This window comes from Cnephaeus nilssonii (genome assembly GCF_951640355.1).
Source record: "Cnephaeus nilssonii genome assembly, chromosome: 1".
Classification (NCBI taxonomy): Eukaryota; Metazoa; Chordata; class Mammalia; order Chiroptera; family Vespertilionidae; genus Cnephaeus; species Cnephaeus nilssonii.
This window is the reverse complement of record NC_137072.1, coordinates 107,422,257-107,449,855: the sequence shown is the minus strand read 5'-3', so window position 1 is coordinate 107,449,855 and position 27,599 is coordinate 107,422,257. Positions and strand designations below refer to the sequence as shown.

The 27,599-nt window shown below is 40.2% G+C and overlaps 1 protein-coding gene across 2 annotated transcripts in view; it reads left to right on the top strand.

Moving 5' to 3' along the window:
• The window catches only part of SLIT2 (slit guidance ligand 2), a 343,459-nt gene that overhangs the window by 167,600 nt on the left and 148,260 nt on the right, over positions 1 to 27,599 (top strand). The window lies entirely within an intron of this gene.

Here is a 27,599-nt window from a genome sequence, read left to right as displayed (position 1 = left end):
CTCCTGGAGGTTCACCTTGGCTGGTGTGCTCAGTGGTTAGAGCATCTACTTGCACACTGAAGGGTTGAGGGTTTAATTCCAGGTCAAAGGCACATACCTTAGTAGCAGGTTTGATCCCTGGCCCCTGTATGAGTGTGTGCACCTGCCTCCTCCCTTCCTCCCACTCTCTCAAAAAAGCAATGGAAAAAACATCCTTGAGTGAGGATTAATTTTTAAAAAAGACTTATAGAGGTTAAATGACTTGTTCTAAGCCACAGTATTAGTTTTTTAGAACTGCTGTGATGAACGCTGAGAAACTGCGGGGCTTAACAACACACATGCACTGTCCCACATTCTAGAAGCTAGGAGTTTGAGATCGAGGTGCCGCAGCGTGGCTCCTTCTGAGGGCTGTGAGGGAGAATGGCTTCCATGCCTCGCCCTAGCTTCTGGCTGGGAAACCTGGGAGCCCCTTGGCTTATGGAAGAATCACCCCCATCTCTGTTCATCTTCAGGTTGCATTCTCCATATGTATCTCTCGCAGTGTCTGGGTTTCCCCCTTTTATAAGGACGCCCGTCATTTTAGATTAGGGCCCACCCTAATAACCTCATTTTTGTAACTTGTAAAGACTCCATCTCCAAGTAAGTGCACACTCTGCAGTATAGGGGTCAGGACTTCAGCACATGAATTTGTGGGGGTCAGAGTTCAACCCATACGAGCCATTCATTTCATCAGTAGAAGGGCTTTGATTCAAACTGGGATGCCAGAGCTCACAGTGCACTAACATCTGAATCCATGTGGGTTTAGTAATATCTATTAAATGCCTACTTTGTGCTGTGGATGCTGCAGAAACTTAGACAAACAGCGCTCAACCTCTGTTCTTATTTTTGTTGCTTGTTTAATATATTTTTATTGATTTCAGAGAGGAAGGGAGAAGGAGAGAGAGAGAGAAACATCAATGATGAGAAAGAATCATTGACCGGCTGCCTCCTACACACCCATACTGGGGATCAAGCCTGCAACCTGGGCATGGCCCTTGACCAGAATGGAACCTGGAACCCTTCAGTCCACAGGCTGACACTCTGTCCACTGAGCCAAACCGGCCAGGGCCAGCCAGCCTCTGTTCTTGAGGAACTCACTACATAACAGGAGAGGAAGACATCAAGTTAAATCTATGGCTTAAAGCACCCAGCCAGCAGCTCACTTTCCATTCTGGATCACATAGAGCTTTCCCTCTATTGGGATTATTTTGCCAAAGCCTTCTAATGAAATAGTTTCACCATTTAATTTAATTTTCGGTGGGCTTGCCAAAAGTACAATTAATTGGTAAAAGTTCCAATTATGAAACTTTGCTTTGGGAAGCAGTCTGTCATCTCTTTCTATACCATTAAATTGAACCCTATGCTCGTCATCCTGGCAGAACATCTTGATATACTTGAAGAAACATGGTAGGGGAAATAAAAATGTATATATTGTCAGTGCTACACGGCAGGGTTTCCGAATACAAATGATAGCCTGGTTGGGTTCTGCCGACCCATCACGAGGCCGCATCTCCCTGGAGCTGGAACTGCATCTGCGCTTGGCAAGGATGCGTGGCCACCAGGCAGAGCGGGAACCATGTGTCCATCTCCCAAAGAAGATATATCGTCTTGTGTGCTGTTGGGATCGGATGTGCTTATGTTGCAGACTTTAAATCAATTTCGGAAGCCTTTCTACAGATGTTGACCGCTACAGGTCTGCAAATGGCAGGGGCTGTTGTGAACTTCAGCTGCCGCATACAGCCTAAGAAAGCGCTGAGATGTGGGGCAATAGAAAACAGCACAAAGCATACAACAGGGACTGCGTGAACTTTCCTGAAATGGTGTCATCTGTTCAGTGACGTCCTCTAAGCCGTGGCACCTCTGAAACGAAAGTGGCCGTTTTCTCAGGTTGAGTCTGAATGTTTGTGATTTTAAGTTCTAGAAGATGCTTTGGTGGCCTTTATTCCTTGCAGTGGGTTGGATTTATTTGTAAACTGTGATGTGTGTGATTATTGAGATATCTTTTTTCAACGCCGGCTAAAATGCATTCAATTATACTCTAACATTTGGGAGTGGGGCGGGCTTCATTTTAGCCGAGGCACCAGTGAAGGAGTTGGAATGCCCAAAGCAGGCCTTCATGAAGCATTTTAGCTTCTCTGCGCATCTGAGCGCCGATTTTCCCTGCAGTTAAAGCTGCACCCCACCCCTGACTCAAATATCTACCCTTGCGTTAACAAGACTTGACTCAGGGCCACCACAAGGTTAATTGAAAGTGGCTGAAGCTTCCATATGAGAAAAAAAAAAAATTTCTCCATAAACAGCAAACTTTTAACTAATAGACAATGTGATTTATGATGGCCTTGAAATTCGTCCTTGGGCAGGAACTGGTGAGACACAGCCTTGCCAGTGTGGCAAGGGGAGCGGTGTGTCCTGGTCCAGTGTAGACCCTCTTCTTTTATGACCTGGGTTTTACCTCCTTCGCTGATGCTTTTGTTTGCTGATAGGTTTTGTGACCATTTTCTTACATCAAGTGTTTATACCTCTTGCAAAGAATGTTCAATCTTTTGTTTAAATTTGCCACAAATATGCCATGTGAATACTACCAAAAGCATGTCTAGGTAGCTTGCTTTCAATATGTATTTGCTACAAAATAATAGCACTACTGGTAACTGGTGATCAGGTTCCCTCATCCAATAATCCAATCTCTCTCTCTCTCTCTCTCTCTCTCTCTCTCTATATATATATATATATATATATATATATATACACACACACACACATATGTATGCATATATATATATATATATATATATATATATATATATATATACTAGCGTTCCCATTGCAGGAAAAATCCTGCAATAGGGTTTCCTGCTGCACTCTACCCCGCCCCGCCTCCGCTCCTCCCCCCCGCCCCGCTTGCTTGCTTCTCCGCAGGTTTGCTCCCTTCAGCATCTCTTGGCTTCTTTCTATGCTGTCTTGATATGCAAATTAGCCACCATCTTTGTTGGGGTAATTTGCATACTCGTCCTGATTGGTTGGTGGGCGTGGTTTGGCTGGTGGGCATGGCTTGGGAGTAGCAAAGGTATGGTCAATTTGCATATTTGTCTATTATTAGGTAGGATCATATGTACACAACTACACATACATGTGCATCATTAGTACCCTTTCCATCTCTCTGAATGAGGATGTTATAGGCCTGAGGTTTGCTTAAAGGAGAGTAACTTCCAAGCTAAAGTAAAGCTTTTTGAAATGTCCTCTCTGCTCACTGGCTCTGATAATTCCCTTGTAGATGTGCCAAAACATTACTTTTTAACCATTTCTTTTCCACTCTACGAGAACCATAAAGTACTTTATTGGAAAAAAAAATGTCCTTATAGTTATCATGTCCTAGGTATAATATAGCCTAGTTTATCAGAAAAGCAAACTCATATGTATTAAAAATTATTTTACTAAGGCAAGCACATAATAACATTACAACCAAGCAAATGATTCAGTCAATGTACCTGGTATCTATAAATTGCTATTCAGGAACAGAGGAAGAAAAATACAAATGTTAAGATGGTGGGTGGGGGAGGAAAATGTCTGCGGGAAACTTGAATTGGTTTCTGTGGGGTCTTTTTGTTTTGTAAATATATTTTTTATTGATTTCAGAGAGGAAGGGAAAGGGAGAGAGAGATAGAAACATCAATGATGAGAGAGAATCATCAATCGGCTGCCTCCTGCACGCTCCCCACTGGGGATCAGGCCCACAACCCCGGCATGTGCCCTGACCAGGAATCAAACCGTGACCTCCTGGTTCATAGTCCGGCACTCAATCACTGTGCCACCCTGGCTGGGCTCTGTGGGGTCTTAATGAGCTCATAGTTGCTTGTTGGTAGCACAAGGAGATGTTCATGTGGGGTGAAGTCGGGGGGAGATTTGGGGCACAGGCAGCTAGCAGGCTAGTATGTACAGAGGCACTTGGCCAAATTGGGGAGGTGGGTTGTGTTGGAGAATGGGCATGGATTTCATGAAAGGTAAACGATATGGAAGAGGCCAAGATGTGACTGGGGTAGGAGAGAGTCACAGCTGGCCGACTTTGAAATCTTCACAGCAAGGAATGAAATGACTATGATTGTGTTTTTAAAAGTTCCTTGGTTAGAAAGATGGACGGTGAGTTAGGCATAGATCGGAGGCAGAGAGATTCCATGTTCCGTGTGAGGTCTGAAGAGTGAAGGAGGAAGGTTAGGAGCCTTTGCTGTGACACCAGCTAACCCAATGAATTGTCCCTTCAATTGAACTGATGGCTAAAGTTTCATGTCTCCTTATCATTTTTTCTAGGGTGTGTTTAGATGAGTTATGAATTGAGGCTTCTTTCAGATGTGAGAGAAGGCTGAGGAAAATAAATGAAACTTGAAATGTTGCTAATAAGATACTGAAATAGAAAAAGGCTACTTCTTCTTGCTCCAATAGTTTACAAGTGACTAGAATAAGTCACAAGAATACAGATCTTGGAGTTGAATAGAATTTTGTTTCTCATAGGTCATATCATGCCTGGGAAATCTCCAAGTCCTTTATAGCAATATATCAGGGAATGCAGTGACATTTTCAGCCTATATTGTTCACATTATTTGTGCATGCACACGCATAGCTTTGGTGATTAGAAGTCTTTTATTAAAAGATGAAGTATTGAGAAAGGCACAAAGGATTCACTTCGGTCTTTTTAAAAGGGCTCGGAAATTTTGACTTAACATCTCCCTGTGTGCAGACACAAATGGACAGGACTTAATTTTTTTCCCACATGAGAGATAGCTGCCTTCTTGGAAAAGGCCTAAAATATGTCTCAAGAACAAAACCTTGAAGATTATAAAGGTTTGAGAGATTGGTGCTTTAGGGGACAAGGCATGGAAATGATACATTTTCTCATAAAGTTTAAATGCATTTTGACCCAAACTGATAACTTTTAGCTCAAGGCGCTTGAGTGCATCAGTCATTCATTCACTCATCACAAGTTTATTGAAACATGGCTAACACATCAAGTCATCAGCTATGGGGAGAGGACAGGAGTAAAGCAAAAAAAAAGGAAACTAAAAATTTAATTTGGAACTAGACCACAAATGGCTTTATAACCACAATTAGTAAGCATTTATTGAGCACTTACTAAGTACTAGTACTAGTCTGCAAGTCTCTATTCTAGAGGTCATCATGGAATATTTGAGGGTAACTGAAGCCTCAAAAGTAGATGAGATGATGGAATAACCCCTGCAGAGAATCGCTATGTAATGGTTTCCCCGGAGAAGAGGAACAAAATGTGAGATCGAGATGGAGTACCCAGTGTGGCAAGAAGAGAATCGGGAGACAAAGACAGACATTCAAGGAAGACAAAGAGGTCCAGAGTGTCAGGTGCTGGGCTTGCTTGGGTAGTGACAACACCACTGGATTACCAAAGACAAATGCTACTTCAGCACATGTTGGAAGAGATCTGTGTTAACGTGGGTCAAAGGGCATCATCCTTGGAGATGGGGCAACACCAGACAGAGTTACTGGGAGTACAGATACATTCATCAATTTGGTAGGAGAAGGAAAATTGTAGAGAAATTCCATTTCTCTCAGTGGATTAGAAGACAGACTTAGTTTTCCAAATTCAGGAGGCTAAGGGTAAGGTGGGAAATTTGAAGAGAATGATCATGGGAACCACTGGCACCAATTAACATTGTGGCAAATGGAAAAGGACGAGAATGGCTCTAGGAAGGAGGACTGCCGGGCCCCCCTGAAAGTGAAAACCATAAATGTGTAATAATGTCATTCTCTTGTTTTATTTTTATTCTGCTGTTTTCTCTAAAAGTTGTCTTTGGGGGGGAAATGAACTTAATTGGCATTCAATTATCTTGCAGGTTTTATGGCAGTTGTGATAGCTTTCCTAGTAAGTGGCTTTCCTTGTCTTCAGGCTCTGGAGTCAGGCACATCTCTGTCAGATTTGGGCTTCATCATTCTAAATGGAGAAACTTTTGATCATATCACAGTATTTTTAAAATTTTTTTAGAATTAGCAATGATGTCACAGTGCAGAGCCCAGGACAGTGTGTGATAAGTACTTGGTATCACCATTGCTGTTTTCATCACTATCCTAATATATAAAAACCCTGTGTCTGTCATGACCAGAGGCTTGACCATGACAGACACAGGGTTCTGGAGACAGGCCTGAAGAGAGAAGCAGGGTCTGATCTGTAGCCTCTGTGGCAGCTGTTGATCAGCCCTTGCCTCTCTCTTTCTCTCCAGCAGCCAGGCCTCCATTTCTCTCCAGGCCTCCACTGGAGCTGCTGATCAGCCCCACCTTTCTGATCAAGCTCCGTTGATAGGCCCAGAGATGCTGACTGGCATAGAAACCGACCAATCAGAACCAAATCTGGGTGAAGTGTGAGGAGCCAATGGCTGTCTAGTAGATGGAACTTTTAATGCTGACTGGCATAGAAACTGACCAATCAGAACCAAATTGGCCAGCAGAGGAGGGCAGTTGGCGAGATCAGGCCTGCAGGGGAGAGCAATTGGTGGTGATATCAGGCCAGCAGGGGAGGGCAGTTGGGGGTGATCAGGCTGGCAGGGGAGAGCAGTTGGGGGCAAGACCAAGCTGGCAGGGGAGGGCAGTTGGGGGCGAGATCAGGCCAGCAGGGGAGGGCAGTTGGGGGCGAGATCAGGCCAGAGGGGAGGGCAGTTGGGGGCGATCAGGCTGGCAGGGGAGCAGTTAGGTATTAATCAGGCTGGCAGGGGAGTGGTTAGGGGGTGATCAGGCTGGCAGGCAGAAGCAGTTAGGGGCAATCAGACAGGCAGGCAGGCGAGCAGTTAGGAGCCAGCAGTCCCAGATTGTGAGAGGGATGTCTGACTGCCGGTTTAGGCCCGATCCCACAGGAATCATGAAATTCTTGCGTGAATTTCGTGCACCAGGCCTCTAGTCTTTTAATAACATAGTACTTGTCTTTTAATTTCATTTCTAAGAGAAAAATTCTTTAAAGTCTCCACACTTGCCAATTTCTCGATTTCATGTCTTACCTTCTACTGCACTCAAATACCTTTAATGAGCCCGTCCCCCTCCTGCAGGAAGCTCTCTGTGATGCTGCAGGGATGCTCTGCTCTGCTTCCCAGGCCTAGGTCTCTGTTACATACTTGAAGGTTTAATTGCATTCTGTCTGGATATCCGAACCCATACTTTCTTTATAGCATCAACAATAGCATCCACCCCGTTACCTGGACATAAAATAAGTGTCCTTTCTGTATCCAGTGCCTCAGAGGGAGCTGAAGACAGCGATGCAGTGGAGCACTGGCAACACTGATTGGCCCCAGCTCCTGCGTCCTCCCTTGCCCCTCTCCTGGCCATTAATGCAGAGAGCTCTGCACCCAGCCCTGTTATTAAAGTATCTGCTATTAAAATGACAAATTGGTTTCTGTTTCAGTAACTCAGGGTGCTTAACGACTACTCTTTCCAGAATAGTGTTTTTATATTAACGTGTTAACAGAAGATATTCCTTGACCTGAACATCAGATTTGAAGAATTCACTATGTTTTTGTACTATTAATGTGGAGCTATTTTTAAAAGATCTTTTAAAGAATTTTCCAAAGTTAAATGAATTTTTCTCAAGGAAGAACTGTAGGAATGCCCATTATAGAACATGTTACTAAGGATTTATGTAAAAGCAGAAGATTGAAAGGGACTTGTGCCGTCTCCTCTTTTAGATATTGTCATTTCTTCTAGGAGGTATCATTTCCATCCTGGGTGTAACTAGGCAGTTTTTACTGTATTCTGTGAGCAGCAATATACTTAACTGCAGGAGAATATTATTATTATTGTTGGAGTCATGTATTTGATCTTGTGGGTATGCCCATGTATATTGTTCCAGGAACAGGTCCATGGATTTTGTAAGTTTCCAAGGGTTCTCCATTCCCCTTTCTCTCATGAAATATAAGAGTCACTGCTATAGTGGAAAGGACTTTTCAGTTCCACAAAATTGGGTTCCAACACAAATTGTACCACTGGCTAGTTTGGCAGCCTTGGAGAGATGAAGTGACTTTCTACCCTTGGCTGCCTTTTGAGTTCTCTGAGGATGTCAAATGGGCTAATGAGGCAGAGTACACAAAACCCTGGCCCATAGTGGATGCTTCGTAAATGCCATGGAGACTTCTTCCTTCTTGTCTAAAAGCCATCACTCCAACCGTAGCATCCCTCTCATTCATTCACTATTAGAGGCAGAAGCCAGCTGCTCAAGGCTCTGGGCACAACTGTCAGAGAGCTTAAAGCACTTAAGCAAACCTTGCCTGCTCAACTACCGCTAAATCCTTTGACCCTTCTCCATAGCCGGTTGTCAGATGGGAATTTTCTCAGTGGTCTGCCCACTTAAAGCAGTATGTGTCTGGAGGCAAGCAGATGAAGGGGGAAGCCTGTATTGTTAACAATAGAGCAGCGCCATGAGCTTGGTTTCTTGTTTTTCTCTGGTGGCCCAGGTTGTCTCGGCTCTGCAGTAAGGAAGGGATCAACTCAACGTAATGTCCCATGGTTCCCATCAGCCCCGGACACCACATTCACTTACTGATGCAGAGTGAGAGTGAGGAAGTGCTACTTTTTAAGGTGTGGGTTATAAAGAAGAAATAGAAATGCAGCAGTAATGGGGGAAGTTTGGAGAAAGTGTTTAAAATTGTATCCAGGATTTCCAGCCAGTCTGGAGTCAAGGAAGGCCAAAAATCAGTATGCAAGGCTAACTGTCCAAATGTCTTTTCTCTTAATATTAGAAATGCATCAGGCAGCTTATAAGCAAGCACTTTACAATTTTAAAATTGCAAATTAAGAACAGATAAAAGGAAATATCCATTATTTCCAATGAAAAACTGTATCAAGAAGACCCTTCTGCATGTTTATTTAAATAGTTCGCTAAATTTTACACACAAAACATTACAACCCTAAATTCAACTTTTCACATCTTTAACTATATGTACAGAGAATGAATAGGTAACACCATCAAAATAAATGATATTCAGAAATTCTAGTATACACCCAACTCCTCTTTATTGTATCAAATGAGAGCATTGATGAACATCTTAGTTTTTGGTGTACATTTTAGTTTTGGGTGTCATGTATTTATTTTAATTTTCATATATTTTTATTGATTTCAGAGAGGAATGGGGGAGGTTAGAGAGATAGAAACATCGATGATGAGAGAGAATCATTGGTCGGCTGCCTCCTTCATGCCCCACCATGAGGATTGAGACTGCAACCCAGGCATGTGCTCTGACCCAGAATAGAACCATGACCTCCTGGTTCATAGGTTGATGCTCAACAGCTAAACCACACTGGCTGGGCTGGGGTGTGATTTATTATTAGTGTTTTCCCCAGAATAAAGGCAGGAAGAAACTAAGAGGTAGAACCCAGGATTTCCAGATATATAGGAATTGTGAGCAGAACAAGACTGATGAGAAGGTGGCTGGCTGAGGGGAAGGATATTCTTTGGAAGGCCATCCATCCTCTAAAAAGACAACATCGACTCTCCTTCCCTGTTAGCCACACATTATATGATTCTGACTTCCTAGGACCATTCATTAAAAGTAAAAAAAAAAAAATCCTAGGTTTTTTGGCAACAATTTTTAAGCCTGACAGTTTTCCTTGTCAGCTGGGAAGGCAACATAGTCTATGAGGAGCCAGGGCTGAAAGTGAGGGACTATGCATCCGGATAAGGGAGAAGGGGTCAGGCCCATGCAACCTCTCACCAACGAAAGATCCAGAGGTTCTCCCTGGGCCTGTGGTGCATCAGGAGTCACTCTGAGTTATAGTAGCTGAAGTGGCTTTATTTCTAACCATTCCTGTTTTAAAAGCCTGTTTGAGGTGATCCCTACTATAACACTGCTCTCTTTTGAATCCCAACATCCTTTGTTGATCTGGAGAGAAAAGGATGGAGTTAGTAGGTAAGAAATTCTCACAGGGAGAGTGCCATGTGCTATGTTTCCTGGAAGGAAATGGGTTGCAGATCGTCTGTGAAAAAGCCAACAGGTAGGTGCCCTTCCCTTTCTGCAGGAGAGGGGCTGAGGGAGAGAAGGAGGGGTGAGTGTCTTTGTTTGCCAAGGCATGGCTAGGGTGAAAGAAACAACTGTTCAGAAAAAACTGAAACCTAAGAGTCTCCGTTTCCCTCTTCTCTTCCCTCAAGTTCCCTCCCCTCCCTCCTCCTCCCTTTCCTTCCACCCCCCCCTCACACACACACACACACACACACACACACACACACACACACACTAAATAAGCAGATAATTAATTCAGAAGCAATAATTTGGCAATAGCAATAAAGGGAGAATTAGTGGGGGTTTTGGTCATTTTACTCCCTGGATATTGGAGGAGAAAGAAGGGAATGAGAAGTAGTATTAGGGCAGTGATGGCGAACCTCTGACACGCGTGTCAGTGCCATTTCTGATGACACGCGGCTGCTGAGGCGGCCGCATGCTGAGGATCAAACATTTATGTTATTTAAACTATAAATATCGTGAAATAATATTTTTTCCTCAAAGTGACACACTACCCGAGTTATGCTCAGTTTTTTGGCGAAGTTTGACACACCAAGCTCAAAAGGTTGCCCATCACTGTATTAGGGGAATCCACAGTTCTTCCTCATTGGGAAGATGTTAAGAGTGAGTCTTAAGAAAGAACTGATTGGCCAAAAGGAAATGGGGTATTGCTAAGCCTTTACCGACAACATTTGGAGCCCAGAAAGTACATGATCTAGTCTATGTATGTCTCCATACCTTGTCCCCCATTGTCTGTCTGAGAGGCTTAAATCAACCCACTTCATAATCCTTCAAAATAGTCACTGATACTAGTGTGCTAAGTAAGAATGCACTAGTTTAATGGTATTAAATATGTTGTTTGTATGTTTTAAAGATTACTCTTCTTTGTGACCCAGTGGCCATAGTTATATAAGCATCCTAAAGTATGATTTTTAAACATGAGTTCCCTTCAGGAGTAACAGGAAAATAAAATTCCCACCATTTCTAAAAGGGCTTTCTGTTTTGATTTTGTATTGGATTATGTAGATTCATTGTTTTTCTTGAAAATTCAATTGCTCTTAATTGTTATTTGTGGTAACTATGGATATCATGACAGGCTATCTGCCCATGGAATGAAGAAATCTAGATAGATGCATTTGAAAACTTAGTTTAGTTTTTGACTACTATTATTTATTATTTATTGGGGAACTTTGTCCACAGGGAATTGTTGAATTTTCATTCAGTAGAGACAATGTATAAATCTTATTCTTTTGCATTGCTTTGTAACTTACAGAGAGAAATGCATTTTTAACTTTGCTTAAAAAGAAAATAGAACATCAACCTTGGGAGTATTAATTAGACTATTAAGGAATTTAAAAATGACCAATAATTAGAAACTAGAAACATTACAGGGAAAACACAAAAGTATGAAAGCTTGAGTATTTACATTCAAAAACACGATTGAAGCTTCTTAATTTATAACTTGCTAAACAAATTAAAACCCACTGCAATGGTTATTTACTTCAGAAATGACAGCTCAATGCTTTTGTCTGTATTCCTCAAAACGTAATTTGAAATGTCTAACCTGCTAAGAGTAGAGTCAGTAACAGAACTTGTAGACTTTCTCTTTGTTTGTTTTTTACATTGTCAACTTCAGTTTCCCGAATAGAGAAAGGTACCTTTGATAAAGTCTGAACTTAATCAAAATAGAGTTGGGTAACAGACTCTTCATGGTATGTTCAGGATACTTCTTTTATCTCTAACAGAACATTAGAGAAGTGTGCGTACTTCTGCCTCTCCATACATACCATTAAAATAATGTTGTTCCCCCTCTCTAGTGAGGCTACAAGAATGACTGTGAGATCCCATCAAAATGACTGAGTCAGGAGGATACCCTATGGCGTTCAGCTACATTTTCTTCAATGTGACATTACAAACAGAGCACCCCAAATCAATTGTATATTAGAATTCTGTATTTCAAGCACATTTTAGATCGTTACAGTTCTATTCCATTTTCTTCTACCTGAGCTTCTCATGGTCCATCGCTCTAATATCAGAAAGAGGAAATGATAACCATTGAAGCTGCAGGGACCCTGAAGTGTTATGTCATCCCATCTCCTTACCTACTGCCAGAGAACATGTAAACCACTCCAGGCGGAGGAGGCCACATCCTATTTCCAAAGATGTGATCTACAGGGAAACTTCTACCCACATTTCTGATCAAGGAAAACTTTCACCCACCGCCTTTTTTTTTTTTTTAACCTCACTCATTCACTTTAAACAGCAGACACAGTTTCCTTTGCAGATGGACCCTATGTTCCCTTCTAATGCCACTTAAAAAATACTACAAGTAAGAAAAGGTTATATTAAGTTTTGTTAAGGTGTAAATATTTCCCAAGATCTTGTAAAAAAACACAACAAACCATACTTTGTTTGTTAATTTCCTATTAACACACACATTACGTGGCGTGCGTGTTGGGATTATTTTATCAATGAATGTTTCTCACAAAGCTATATTGCAACTGAGAACTGTACTTCAATGCGAGCCCTGCCTGACTCTGCTGGGGTTAATTTTCTATGTGTATTAACTAAATATAGTTTGTGCATATATCATTTTAGGCAGTACTTTGAGGCAAATTGATTTAAGTGCTTTTTTGGAACAGTTGTTGGGCAGAATTGATTTGGGGCCAATAGATGGACTTACACAGCAAAACTGTGCCTGGGTTTATTCTGGCATCTAAATAGAGTTAAAGCAAATGGAAGAATCTGTAGAGCTGGAGTGCCATTCTCCACCAGCTTGAACTGAAATGCTATGATGTACGATATGAAAAGAGCTTCGGTAACGCACGGTGGGTCAAAGTGCCTATTGACAGCTGGCAGAAATACAAAGTATTTGAGTTGCATTGGAGATTTTAAAGGAAATTCCGTTTTATTGAAATTGCATAAGCTGACATGGTCAAAGTAGAATTGATGGGGTGTCCTAATGGCAAAATCTGCGTCACAAGCTAAAGAAAACTTTACCAAGTGGCTAGATGTGAATGGTGTGTGCAATATGCACATTAGATGCATCAGTTCTTTCTCTCACGCAAACTCTGAGCATCTTTCCAAATCAGGAACAAATCCAGCCCGTAGCATTATAGCCTTAGCTTCCTGAGGGCAGGGGCTTTGTTCTGTTCACTTCTTTAGTCCCAGTACCTGTTAAATGCTCCAGTAAGTTCCTTTCATTTCTAAGGCTCTTTTTCCTCATTGCTGTGTTAGAGATAGTATCTGCTTCTTAGTGTTATGAACATGAACTGTGCGATATGTGTAAAGCAATAGAACAATGTCTGAGAGAAGAAACAAATCCCTTTAAATTACGTATATGGAATTGCACTTTGAACCATTCAGCTCTGATTCTTTCTTCTTTTGCACAAGTTGCCAACATCTTGCTTTTATATTGCTTGGTACTTCCCATCATTTCTTTCTCTCATTCTCTTTCTGTCTTCTTTTGCCTACCCTACCCCCTGTCACCCCCTCTCCCTCTCTGCCCTCTTCTTTTCTCCCTCTTCCTTTCTTACTTGAACACAGCTCTTAGTTCTTTGGTTTTTTTCTAATCTTGTTTCATTCTCTCTGCGCTGTAGCAGTTTCCTCTCTGCCCCATCACCCTGGTACGATGAGACAACAGGCAGTGGACTGAGAATCGCTGGATCTGAGCTTGGATTGAGGCCTTTCTGCTGGCAGGGCAGGTGGGCAGGGGTGATGGAGAACCCATGCTCAACCCCACTCTCTCCCTCATGGAGGCCGGCCCCGGGGTAGCTCACCATGTTTAGAACCAACAGTTGCTTTCCCCATTTTATATCTGGGTTAACTGTGTTTTAGATATACTCAGAAGTCAGGATATCATGAAAATGTGACTTCTGTTCCCACAAAATGTCTGCTAGCTGCATAATCAAGAGTGGTTTATGCACTAAGTGGAGACATTAGCTTAAGATCGCCTTTCAAAAATTATAAAATGGCTTTTTACATTCAGAACATTATGACATAACCGGATACGGGTTATGGACCTCTTATCCTGCTTTGTAATTCAGGAATGGTACATGATGAATTTAAATTTTCTGAATTTAAAATGTATCTTAAAATAGCCCAGTGCTTACTGGGATTCTTTTAAGTATCTATTGGTAATGACAGCAATATAGTTCATAACTGTAGAAAAGGCTATTCTGTTTTATCCTGAATTGTATTTTGTTAGGTATAATTGGCTAAAATTTTACCTATGATATAGCCATATTTCAAAGTCCTATTTGTTGGTATACAGTTCCACATTAAATGAGAATATGTAACATTTACTGAACATTATTAATATGTGGGAGGTCCTATGCTAAATATTTCAACTAATCTTTCCAACAGTTCTATATAATGTTCTAAATATTAGTCTTAAAGGTTGGAAAATTAAGCCTTAGAGAAGTTAAGAAATCTAACTGAAGGTCATAGAGTTCATAAATGGCATTTCCAGGATAAATCTCAGATGATTAAGGCAGAGACTAAGCCCACAAGAAGGAACGGAAGGAAACACGCACAATTGCACGTGGCTCATGGCAAGTCTAGCATTTATCTGGTGCTTTCTCTAGGCTGAGATCCACCAAGCATTGCACAGGCTTTCTCTCAACTCTTTAAAGCCATAACCAAGCACCTTTTATTATCCCCATTTTATAGAGATGAAGGGGGCGAAGGTAGAGAGATGGAAGGGATTGCCCAAAAATAACAGAGCCAGTAAGAGGCAGAGCCCAGATGTGGGTCCAGACCCTCCTATTTGAGTGGCGTGGCTCTTAAGCACACATTGTACTCTTCTCTGTTCACAGGAAGACATATGATTGTTCTCACCTGGCGTGTGTCACATTTAATCAACCTTGAAATGCTCTACTTTTCACCCTTCCTAGCCATGCTTCCTTTCTCCTCCATTTAGAAATAGCTACCCTATAGGGAATTCTGAGGAAGGAGAGCAAGCATTGATGGGGAACCCTTCCCCTGCCCCTGCCAACTTCTTCCCAATCTTGCATGAGTTCCTTGTAGTGTGATCCTTGGGACACTCTAATGATTCCAGATAATTCAATGCACAAGACTGCACTACATGCAAACTAGTCTTTCTCTTAAATGAATGCAAACACATCTCTCTCATGTGAAACTCTTTTTAAATCCACACACAGCTCTTTGGCTCTTAAATGCATGAAAATAATCATTTTCCATGAAATGCATTATTTAATGCTATGTTATAACAAAAAGAGTTTCAGTAAGTAAACTATACTTTTTGACAAATTAGGAGTTTAAGCTGTGATGACTTTGGGTTGGCATCATTATTTCCAACCCACATTTATATTTATTTGCTTTTCTAAGTTGAAATCTGGGCAAATACTCATTTATCATTACTCAGTAGTTTCCAAAGGAAGTACAGATTTATGATATTCCTGGTCAGACTCTAAGAGAGGTTAAACTGGGGAGGAAAATAAAATTACCAGTAATTAAATTTACAGGCAGGTTTGCCATCTAAAGCAGATTTATTGCCTCGTAGTGAAAGATAGTTGAGACACTTTCAGATAAAGTGAATCCATTTTTACATGATATAGGTATTATATATTGCTGTTTCAATTTATATAATTAAAATGATATCATTGCACTCTGAGGTTAATGGGATACTCAACTGGAAACCATACGTCCTGAGCAATAAAATAACAGCACTGCAGTGTCGGCTCTTTGGTTAAAAGCTGATGCAGTATTTCAGCACCGTTAGATTACATTTCATCTTTTAAAGATCTTTAGTACAAGTAAGAGACAAAGACCCTCACGATTAATACAAGCATACTCTTGAAAGTTGCCTTTTTTTTTAAGAAAGGAAAGGACTAGTGAGTATCTATAAAGAGTACTTAGGATAAACATAGTTGAAAATTATTTTTATCTTACCTCTTTTTTTAATATTTCACAAACTGCTTCATTTTAGAGTTACAGGTTTGTTTTAAATTGAAAATCATTGAGGTCTTTTAAATATAAAATTACAAACTTTCTTTGATCATAATATTTCACAATTTTCCTATCTAAATTACAGGTAGGTAGAGGTAATGTCCATGTAACTAACATATATATATATATATATATATATATATATATATATATATATATATATATATTAGCACATGGTAAGCTTCTCTTCCCTCTCTCTCTCTCTCTCTCTCTCTCTGTCTCCTTCTTTCTGTCATACATGAACATATATTTAGAAAATATATTTATTATTTAATACTTATTTAGCTCTATATCAGTACAGAATACATATGTGGAGAGAAAGCAGTGAGAGGAAAAAATGTATTCCCACTTTGTAAAACAATTTGTATCTCAAGTTCAAAACAAATCAAGAGCTGTTTCTATCATCTGTAAAAATTCCGTAAGCATGAGCAAAAGAATATGTCTTGTATTACAGAGCTGTCATTGGTTTATATAGTTAAAATTAGGGAAAGAACACATAATCCAATATATGGAGTTGAACCAAAACAAAGAATTCTTTGAAGAAAGTGTGGTGTCTGAAAAGATTCAAGATGATCTAAAGCAGTAGCCAATTTCTGATGACCATGGACTAATCATTGGACTTCTGTTATATTCTATATAATAAAGAGGTAATATGCAAATTGACCATCAGTCCAACACACAAAATGGCAGCCACCATGTGGTCAAAGATGGCCACCCCCATGTGGACACAAGATGGCCACTACAAGATGGCTGGCAGGGGAGGGCAATTGTGGGCAATCAGGCCTGCAGGGGAGGGCAGTTGGGGGTGACCAGGCTGGCAAGGGAGAGCAGTTAGGGGCAATCTGGCCAGCAGGAGAGCAGTTAGGTGTCGATCATGCTGGCAGGGTAGTGGTTTGGGTGTGATCAGGCTGGCAGGCAGAAGCAGTTAGGGGCAATCAGGCAGGCAGGCAGGCAGGCGAGCAGTTGGGAGCCAGCAGTCCTGGATTGTGAGAGGGATGTCCGATTGCCCGTTTAGGCTGGGATCGGGCCTAAACAGGCAGTTGGACATCCCCCGAGGGTTCCCAGATTGGAGGGGGTGCAGGCTGGGCTGAGGGACACCCGCCCCCCCGGTGCATGAATTTCGGGCACCAGAACTCTAGTTAGTAAATATTAAATCAAATGCAATAATGTCACAAAGGAGCATGCTAAATATATTAGTCTCCTGCAGAGGTAGTTATTGATTTTGAAATTGCCTTACAGAGTCTATTATGTCTATCAACCAAAAAGTGGTTAAACTAAATAGGGCATATCCATACAATGGAATATTACTTGGCAATAAAAAATGAAGTGCAAACACATATTATAGCACAGAGGAGGGAAAGGGGAGTGACTGCCAATGAGTACAAAGTGAGTACAAGGTCTCTTAGGGAGTAATAAAAATGTTCTAAAATTAGAGTATGGTGATTATTTCACAATTCCATAAATAATCTAAAAACTCTTAAATTTTACAGTTCAAATAGGTAATGTTTTAGCATATCAATTTTGTCTCAGTAAAGCTAATAAAACTATTGCAAACATTTCTCTTAGGGGGGAGGTCATAATTTGTTGAGATGTGACGTTTGCCAATTTTATTGATCAATTCCTGACTTGTGGGTGTTTTTCTACTGAAACTGATGGTTGGTTATCTTTATATACCACAAGTTTTTATAAAGGCAGAATTGAGTACACACATTGGCATTGACTTTTCATTGGAAATGTATGATTAAGAACAAATAGGGAGAAGAAAACAGAAATGAAACTTGCTGTTATGAAGTATCTAGATGTTGTGTGGTAGCGGTTCTAGCACAAATGTTCCTGAAATCTTTGAAGTTGTTTAGTTAGTCACTCATCTTGTTTCATCCTGCTAATAAGATTAACTGAAAACTCTGCAGCATTTTATTATTCTGGAATCCCAATACAACCTCTCTTTTTTCCTTCTAATTAAATGTTAAATGCAGCAAAGTTCTATCTTCTTACCATTCACTCCCAATGATGTCACCCATGAAATATCTGTGTGTCTTTGTTTTCCTGTGCTGGTCTTTTCTTTAGCATTAACTTCCCATTTCTTCTTCCCAAACCATCCCCATCACTTTTCCTAAGACCCAGCTCAATGCTCTGCTCTTTCTAAAGCATTTTCTGATTTATATCCTACTTCGTCTTGTTATGTCCTAATATTTTTTACACGTGTATCCCCATTGGTTTGTGTTTGTTCTTTATTCATCTATGCATACCTGGTCTTCCTTTTGTATTATTTTGATGAGAAAATAGGATACCATTTTTGATATGTTTTAATAAGTGAATAGTGCGATTTCTGATACAAGAGCTTTGAGTTGTGTTCAGGAATCATTATTCTCAGTTGACATCTTATTTTACTGACTAAATTATTAAACTCACACATATTGAGAGCATTGCAGTATTTTTTAGTATCAGCTGAGACTGAGTTTAGATTGAATAAAGGATTTGATGACTTTTCCTTTTAAAATGTGTGGTACCTATACTTACACAATCATTCCAACTTTGCTATTTCTATTTCCTTTATCTTATTGATCTCAGTAAAGGTGTTTGGACCTCCAAAAGAATATTTTTACCATATATTTAGGGAGCCCAAAGAATAAGTACATCATAGTCTTAATTTGCCAGAGTAGAAGATGACATTTCATATAAGATATCCTAAGAGAGACATCAAATATCTGTTAAGTAAGTAATTTGCTTGAGAACCTAAATGTCATTAAGTATAGTACTAATTTGCTATTCAGTTACGGACATTTTTACTTATGCTTTATTGGCCACAGCCAGGCACTGTATTAGGCACTAGGGAATAATGATGAATTATTCAGTAGCTATTCTCAGGTAACTTTCAACTCCAGTGGGATGTGTCAATGAGTAATGTAGCAATCACAAACCAGTATATCAGTTAAATATAACATGTTATAGGAACACGAGTAAGGGAGCCTGCTCCATAGGCTATTTCAGAGAAAATGAAGCAAGGCTATTTAAGGGCTGCTCCAAAGGCAGAGTAGATTTAACTAAGTGAAGGACAATGTGAAAATATTTGAGGCAGAGGGAAATGGATATATAAAAGTTTGACAGGAAAAAAATACATGAGTAAAGTAGATTGTATATGCATATATATCCTGTGAATCTACATGTAAGCTTAAGAAACTTTATCATTTCACTATATGTGTGTGTGTGTGTGTGTGTGTGTATAAAATCATTATATTGTACACCTGAAATGAATATAATGTAATATGTCAATTATACCTCAATTGAAAAAATAAAATAACGCTATAGCTAAGTTTTTGTTTTGTTTTGTTTTCACTATCATCTACCATCCCCAACACTCCAGGCAATGACAAAATGAAATACTCCTTCCTTTTCTATTTTGGGGACTGTGTATATTTTTTTACTGATATATTTATCAGTTCAGTCATGTAATAATCACCTTACTGGCCTGCTTTCCCCAAATATGAACTCCTTGAGCACAGACAGTATTATTTTCATCACTTATTTCTAAGAGCTAGAAGTGTGCTCAGCACACACTGCCCTCAGTATGTAATTCCTGATTTGAATTGAATTCAACTGATGGAAGTGCAGGAAAGTAACATGTGTGAGTGCCTTTGGATGCCAAGACTGCCAATGTGCTTCACTCATCACATAGAAAACATCAGACCCTCCAATCCCTACAGTACCCTTGGCACAGGAATGTTTGGTAGTGTTTCTAGAGTTAGAGAAAAGAAAACATGATTGAGAAAAATCTCAGTAATTTAGCCAAGATCACATGGTCCTATATTTTTATGGAGTAGAGCCAAGGATTCCAATTCAAACCCAATTCCAGGCCTGTCCCAGTGTACCACCTTCCAAATACCAGGCGATCGGGGGGCGGGGGGAGTGGAAAGGGTTGAGGCCATTGTGATTATCTCTGTGCTCAGAGGTGACAAAAAAAACATGGTTTATTAGCTCAATGGCCCTTCCCATGAAAAACATAGATATGGGAGGTTATTTTTTTATTTGTTGCCATACACTATCTTTTATTACCTGATGACTCTAACCGATTAGGTAACTCTTCCTTGAATGCACTTAATAGGAGTACTGATAGGGAACCCATGTGGGACTTAAATATCACTTGGCAAGATTGATATGAATATGTAGTAGTGCAATGATGCTATTTTGAAGAGAAGAAAGAGAAACGGGAAATTATTTACATTGTGAATTATCATTTCATGGTTAGTATCTTTATTTTAAGGTTATTACATTGTAGAGAAAAAAGAGTCTTTAACATGCCCTCTCAGAAGGTCCTGGAGATCAGTGGTGGAGAAGGTTGCACAGTATGAATGCCCTTAGTGCCAGTGAACTATACGTGTAAAGAGGTTAAAATGGTCAATTTTCTGCTATGTATATGTCACCACGATAAGAAAACTGGCCTTTTATATCCTACATATATGCCTTTCATGCTATGCATAGTCTTCTTGGCTTTCATGGCGCTTCTCATTTTTTATTTACTATTGGTATTCACTACTTCCAACTGGATGGGCATAAAGGAGCGCCATGTTTATAAAAGCTAGAAGTACCATTGGTGGTAGATATTCCAATGAGCTACTAACGTGCAGTTCAAAGTCAGTAGCATCTTACCCAGCAGACAGGTTGCTGGGCAGCTCCCCCGGAGGTTCTCCTTGTGTTTCTGGAGAGGAGCTCTGAGGTCTGTCTGCTGTTTAAACAACCTCCCCAGAGGACTCTTATGGGTGATCCTACAACCACACATTGAAACCACAGCACCAGAGAGCCAGACGTCTCCAGAAGCCACTTCTTGTACGAGGCAGGACAGCTGTGGCTAAGTGTATGAGGTTTGGAGGACAACAGAGCCAAGTTCGAATCTCTGCTCCTCTAGCTTACTAGCTCTACGAGCTCAGGGAAATTGTATAATCTCTGTAAACCTCAGTTCCTTGTCTTTAAATTGGAATAAAAAGTACATCCTGATGTGATTATGGAAACAAATAAATCAAAGTGTGTGGCCTGATAGTCATTGCCCAAATATAGATTAGCTTTGAGTATCATCTTATTTCATCTATTCTGAAGTGCATACTTTTTATACTTAAATATCTGTGGAGTCTCACAGTTGTCAGTTGTGTAAAAGACTTTATGACACTTTTTATTAAGAGTCATAAAGTCCTTTACACAACTAACTGACAATTGTAAGACTCCATAGAAAGCACGGCGTTGTCAATTATATTAGGGATTAAAAGAAAAATAGATATTTATTGTTGCTACTAGAATTTGCTACAGGCTCTCTGTGACAAAACACTTTTTAGTGGAGGAACAGCCCCAGTAATCCCTAAAAAGAGACCATTCATACATCTATCATTGAATGATAAAAGAACCTATTCTGTGTAGGATGGTAGGAAGGCCTGGAAAAGAAAGGACGTATGTAGAAGAGACAGCCCCGCTTTTCAAGAAGCAGCAGTCAGGTGGGTGATCAAAAGAAACATAAAGGAGACAGAACTATCACAGAGCCATGAGTATATCAGATTTCGTGCTGTCAATGAATGCCTTTGAATGAATGAATGAGTGAGTGAGTGAATGAATGAATGAATGGGGGAATAGAGGTGAGAGTGAGGAAGGAGCCCAGTTGACATTCCCACTTTCACATGTTAAAATTGTGAGTACACTGAGCATCGGGGACAATGACCTGCAGATGTGAAGTGTGTCGATATGTACCATCTGAAAGAAGATTCATGTATGTAGTACATAGTTCCATTCTCGCCATGCCCGGAGGCTTGGTAATCTGTGTTTCTCTCTCTGATCTCTTCATTGAGCTCTAGTTTCTGATCTCCAGCGTTTTGTGAAACATTCCCTTTCACTTCCCCTGTGCTCGTGATACCAGTATATCTAAAAGCCCTCTCGGAAGTCCAGTTTTCTCTCCTGATTTCCATCATTGTGTCTATAATATTAGAGTTTGCTATTCATCAGGGCACCAGGCACAGGCTTATATTCAGTATCTCTGTCTCTAAGGCATGTTGCCCTGTTTTTGTCAGTTTTTCCTTCAGGGCTTCTTTGTCTTTCCCCACCTCCCGTAGGAAGGCCTATCACATGTCAGGTGTTCTGTAGAAACAAGATGAATAAAATCCATGCCTTTTGAATTTTTTGAGGAAACGCCATACTAATTTCTATAGTGGCTGCACCAATTTACATTCCCACCAACAGTGCTTGCGGGTTCCCTTTCCTCACATCCTCGCCAACACTTGGTATCTCTTGTTTTTTTTTTTCTTTTGTAATAGCCATTGTAGCAGGTGTGAGGTGGTATCACATTGTGGTTTTAATTTGCGTTATTTGTATATTGATGTTCAGTATATTTTTCATGTATCTGTTAGCATTTGTGTGACGTTGGAAAAAAATTATTTAGTTTTTTTGCCTACTTTTCATCAGGTTGTTTAATGTTTTTTGCTATTTAGTTGTGTGTGTGCTTTATATATTTTGGATATGCAATCCTTATCAGATATGTGATTTGCTAAAACTGATGTTAAGTAGCTTACCCCTTATATTTTAATCTAGGAGTTTTATGATTTCAGGTCATATGTCCAAGTCTTTAATCCATTTTGAGTTGATTTTTGTGTATGGTGCAAGATAGATACAATTTCATTCTTTTGTATGTGGCTGTCCAGTTTTCCCAATATCATTTATTAAAGAGCTATCCTTTCACTCTGTTTTGGGAAACTTTGTACCAAATTAATTGACCATATATGGACAGGTTTATTTCTGGACCCTCTGTTCTGTTTCATTGGTCTGTGTGTCTGTTTTTAATGCAGTGCCATACTGTTTTGATTACTGTAGCTTTGTAATATAGTTAGATTCAGGGAGCATGATGCCCCCCAGCTTTGCTGTTCTTTATCAAGATTTCTTTGGACATTCAAACTCTTTTTTTTTTTTTTTTTTTTGTCGCCTACAAATTTTAGGATGGTCTTTTGTAATTCTATGAAAAATGCCATTGGAATTTTGATAGGGATTATACTAAATCTGTATATTGCTTTGGGTAGTATGGACATTCTGACAATATTAATTCTTATAATCCATGAGCATGCAATACTTTTCCATATTTCTGACCAAAATATCACAAAACTATTCTAGTCTTCAATCCCAGCTTTCCAATTACCGCACTTGTCTTCCCCAAATGTTTTTTTGCCCTTTTTGAATTTTGTTATTTCCTTAATCAGAAAATTAAAGGGGCTTTGAGCTCTCTCCAAAATGACATTGAAGACCTTATATTTTGACTTGAGGTCAACTCCCAACTTTATTACTCAATATTCTCCAAGTAGAATCTCCTAGTTCACTGGAGACCTATCTTTCTCCACCAACACTGCTCAATATGACTTCACTGCTCATTGTCCCTGCCTGCTCTGAAATTTAATTTCCAGTTTAATCTTCCTAAAAATCAACTCCAATCAAGCCACTTCCCTACTTTGGAATACATTTTTACACTCTATTGGTTAGTGATATAATTACAGACTATCCTTGGCAGCTCCATCTCACTAATTCAGTAGTTCTGACTCATTCCTCTCGTTCCACACAGTTCACAGAACATTACCATAAGTTATGTTTCACTTTTTCTTCTATAATCTTCAGGGAACAAAGCAAATACACTCAGGGCCATGTAGCATTTCCTAGTGGAATAATTGTAACATATATATAATCAACATCTCTATAGTGCTTATTATGTGGCAGGTATTTTTGAGCATTTTTTAAAGTATAAATTCATTGAATTCACCTAAAGGTCCTATGAGGTAGACACAATTATTGTTTCATTTTACAGATGAAGAAACTGAAACACAAAAAAGGTATACAGTCTTCCCAAGGTCACATCCTATATAATAAAAGCCTAATATGCTAAGTGTCCGACCATTCGTATGACCGTTCCACCAGTCATTATAACATGCACTGACCACCAGGGGGCAGATGCTCCAACCAGTAGGTTAGCTTGCTGCTGGGGTCCAGTGGATCAGGACTGGGCAAGACAGGCCGGACTCGCCCTGGAGCCCTCCCGCGGTCCCTTCCGGGCCCCCATCATGCACAGTTGGGGTCCCTCAGCCTGGCCTGCGCCCTCTTGCAATCTGGGACCCCTTGGGAGATGTCGGAGGGCAGGTTTCAGCCTGATCCCTGCAGGCCAGACCAAGGAACCCCACTAGTGCACGAATCCATGCACCAGGCCTCTATTGGTTAATAAATAGCAGAGCTAGAATTTAATCTCTGATAGTCGAGGTCTGCAGTCTATGCTAGTAATTCTTTTGGCATCCTGCCTCTCTCCTTGGATTCCTGCCCCTCATCACCTACCACCCCTTCCCCATGACTGGAGGCTGAGAATTACTGAACTCAATCATTTTTATCAAGGTTCAGAAAGATCCCATTGTATTTTGAAAGTGGCTTGAATCCATCAAGCCTCCAATGACTCTTAGTACCACTGTGACCTCCTAGATCAACTTTTTCAGGTACCACGTGTGGCCTATTTACCATATATTAACTTTGTGGTCATCAAACTGGATGATATATATCACATCTCTCTAACTCATAATGGACACTGCAACTTGCTCTTCTAATTTCCCAATTTTGTTTACAGTCCCCCGAACCTAAGTTCAAAGTCACTTCTGTCTCCTCTCTCACTTGCCTAATCCATATTCACAGACAATTTACTTGTAAGTTTTGGTTCTTCATGTGTCTCTGATACCACTGGTTATCTGCTCCACCTTTTCTATCTACAGCGAGAGATGCCTCACCCATTAATTGGCCCAGGGTAAGCAAGCCATGTGTTAATGGTTCTTATATTGCTTGAGATTCTCACTACCCTTTCTCCAGCCAGCGCAGGAGTCTTATATGTGGTCTTCAGAATGTGAGTCTTTGACCCCAGGTATTGGTTGCCAGTTTATTTTATCTAAGGAAGAACCTCTGTCCTGTTTCTATCCATTACCCTTCCATCCTCACCATTGCTAAAACAAGAGCTCGCTCCTTAATTGGTACCAAAAAGTCTACACCATTGACTTGTCCTTCCAACCTCATCTCCCATTACTCCACTCTAAACAAACCTGACCAAAAGCTACTTCCATAAGTGTTCTCTTTGTCCACCTTCATATTCTTGCCTGTGAAATTTATTTTACTGGAAGTGCTGACCCTCACCCTGCCCTCTACCTTTACATCTTACCACATTCACCTTACCTTTCTTCTTACCCTGTTTTCTCACCATTTAGATCTCATTTGGCAAGGAACATGGATCTTTACTGGATTTGAAAATTCCTGAAGCCAGGAATGGGCTTTACACAGTTCAGCAATCCTTGCAACATCATCCAGTTTCTTGCACATATTAAATAAATGTGTTGGATAGAAATAACGGCTAATCCCCACTTGATTCTATGTAGAAAATACGAGTCGTTCTTCTAACACCATCTTACCCATCATTTTGCAAATGACGTAAATCAGAGGCTAGAATGCGTTAAGAAAAAACCTTCTAAATTCTAAGCCACGCGAAGGACACATTGAGATTGATTAAGTGGCTCCTGGTATCGCCTTTAAAATCCCTAACCCTGGACTTAATATTTATCTGTTTTTTCCTATACATTTACTTTAACAATCTGACTCATCGTTCAGCACTAATGCCTGACATCCCTGAAGCTTAGTTTCCTTTCCTGTAAAACCAGGAAGATAATACCTGCTTTACATGATGGTTATGGAGATTAAAGGAAATATAGATCAAATTTGATACTATTATTTCTTAAAATTAACTATTGAACACAATAGGCACTGAAAATGTGTTTAGTAACTTCCTCCTGTCATGAGTGACCATGCCCACTTCCCTGAAGGGACCTGGATCCACACTGGAGTCGCCTGCAGAGTGGGCTGGCACAGGCAGAGACCCCATAGACTTGTCTGGGAGGTGATGTACATAATCCACACAGACACCACTGACCTTAAGGGAGGAAGGAGCCTCTGAAACAGACAGTTGCTCACTCTTTTGTAAAAAGAACAGACTGGTAAGTGTTTGCAGGTGAAACCCTTCCCCGTCCTAGAATTCTGCCTAAAACCAAAAGAACTAAATCAGAGGGACTGAAATCAGAAGGGCTAAAATAAAAATTCAGAAGGAATGGGTTCTGACTGCAAGCCAGTGATCTTCAGTGATGCCTCGTGCTCCACATAAAGTATCCCCTGCCTTTCCTCCCCGACTCCATGTCTCCCCATTTGAGACTGTGACCCGGGGATAAATTGTGCCTAGAGACTGAGCAGTGGTGAGCCCGCAGGTGTTGAAGGAAATGGCTCTGGCTGGCTGGATGGGAATGCATTGAATTAATAGCGACACAACAGTAGAACCACTACCGTTGGTTTTCAGGGAGCATTATAGCTTCAAATTTGCTTGAATTCAGTCTTTTGTCCCTCTACATTTCTTATTACTTTCTGATTTTTTTTTTCTTTCTCCAGTATCTCTCTTTACCTCCTCCTTGCTCAGTAGCCTCCTTTGAACACTGTTTCTAGTATCAGGACTTTTAAATACACATGGTTAACTCCCTGTAATTAAACAAAGTAAGGAAGTAAACAAGGTAAGGAAGTTGGTCTCAATTAAAGACAGGCTGGAAAAATAAGGACTTCTTAAGGAAATGAAGCTTTATCACTCTTAGGGATTTCCCGAAACAGTCGGAAGCAGTGACAGAGAGCCACAGTGCTTAGGGAGGCCGCCTGGACTTCCTTCCACATGAGCACATACTGCACATTTACTGTTGGAAATAATGTATGTGGTTTTGCTTCCTTTTTTTTTTTTTTTTGCTAAAGACCTTTACTCTTTAAATAGACTAATATTTATTTCTTTACAAATTGCTTAGCAAACATTTTTTTTTTAATTTGAACACTGTGGATAGTGGGATATAAATGCAAATCTTAGTTGTTTAAAACAGTGTTAATGAGGTCAAGACCACACACTAAATCTTTGCATCTGCCAGTTATACTTATGGCGTGGCCATAAGTGTGTGAACAGGGAGCTCTGGCCATGGGAAGCTGTAGTAGGAAGCTGTCCAGTGCGCCTCCACTTCGTTGGAAAATGGCTCTGTTTTCATCAGCTACGCTCCGTGGTTCGTAGCTTCGCCTTTCTTCGTAAGCAGCAGTTATCTTAAAATGTTAGTGATAATTTTAACACCATTCTATTTATTTTAATCATTTAGTTATTTGATACTTCAACTTTCTGCTATGTAGTAGTGTCGCTTAAAACGAGGCAAGCATTTTCTGCTTTCCAGTGGCATTGCTTATTGTGTATTTATATCCTAATTGTTAAGGCTAATAGCACTACATGAGCACATAGAATTGCATCCGAACTCGGAAGGTAAAATAATGATCTATTTCATGAGATGAGTGATTTTTTTTTTTTTACTAACTTCTCATTCCAACTTAGAGTGCTTTTCTCCTTTGATTAAAATGTATTTCTCAATTAAATTAAAATGCAAATATAGACAGGCTGTGTTTATGGTTATAATAGAATTATTTAAAGAAGGTTTTAATTCAATTTGCTGTTAATATTTCATGCAAGAACTGTTGGTTTGATTGTTGGGTTAGTACTGCCATGTTCCATTTTCAAGATTA